The following is an 884-nucleotide window of genomic DNA, read 5'->3' on the forward strand; positions in this document are numbered from 1 at the left end:
CTGGGTGAATATAGCACTCATTTATTCCTGAAAAGTAGTCTCTTCAACCCATCTAATACTTGTGTAAATAGCCATGTAAATATTATAGTATGTGACACAAGCATGTTGTAAATGCAGTGTGTAGAGTATTTAAATGCATCGGTAATTTTTTCGTTCAAACGTGACAATAAAATTTTATTAAAACGCTATATGTTCTCGTAATTTTATCCTTCAGTATCATAATTAGAATACAACTATATTATCTATAATATATAGCTATGGTAAATACCTTTTGATACAAGTAATAAAATAGTTGTGGTAATTTTTTTAATGATTTTTAAAATTATATTTAACATTTATATAAAATTTGGTTAATAAAAAAAGTATGAAAACCTCAATAAGCTGGTTTGGAACACTTCAAATACAATATTCCTTACTATTGTGCATGGCTTTGTTATGTTATCTTGTGTTTGTAGTAAAATAATTTTTAACAGTTTAACTGTACTAAGTGATACAACAAAAATATTTTATCATCTTATCAAATGTACATTCAAGCATTAAATCTTTTAGTGTAAAGTCATGCAAATTTTACCATTATCCACAATGACATCTGTACATCAATCTAGTGTGTGTGTGTGTGTGTGTGTGTGTGTGTGTGTGTGTGTGTGTGTGTGCGTGCGTGTGTGTGTTTGCTCGACTGCAATTATTTACAATAGTTAGGCTGCTGACACAAAACACCTGCTCTAGACATGAATTATGTGAATATGTATCACAGATACTATAATCCCGTCTTTTTACGGAAACCTGAGACGTCCATAAATTACGTACGGTTTATAATTCTGAAGTTTTTCTCTTTAAAAACCTTTGAGCTTTGAGTTAGCTGGAAGACACATGTCCAAACTGTG

General features: G+C 30.4%; 1 protein-coding gene across 1 annotated transcript in view; it reads left to right on the forward strand.

Moving 5' to 3' along the window:
• dmrt2a (doublesex and mab-3 related transcription factor 2a) overlaps positions 1–188 on the forward strand; it is a 3,934-nt gene extending 3,746 nt beyond the window's left edge. The window contains exon 4 of the mRNA XM_053654313.1: positions 1–188. This exon is cut by the window's left edge and continues 1,205 nt beyond it. The gene's annotated coding sequence lies outside the window, so the exon portion shown is untranslated.
• Positions 189–884: the final 696 nt, after the last annotated feature.

This window comes from Ictalurus furcatus, chromosome 22 (genome assembly GCF_023375685.1).
Source record: "Ictalurus furcatus strain D&B chromosome 22, Billie_1.0, whole genome shotgun sequence".
Taxonomy (NCBI): Eukaryota; Metazoa; Chordata; class Actinopteri; order Siluriformes; family Ictaluridae; genus Ictalurus; species Ictalurus furcatus.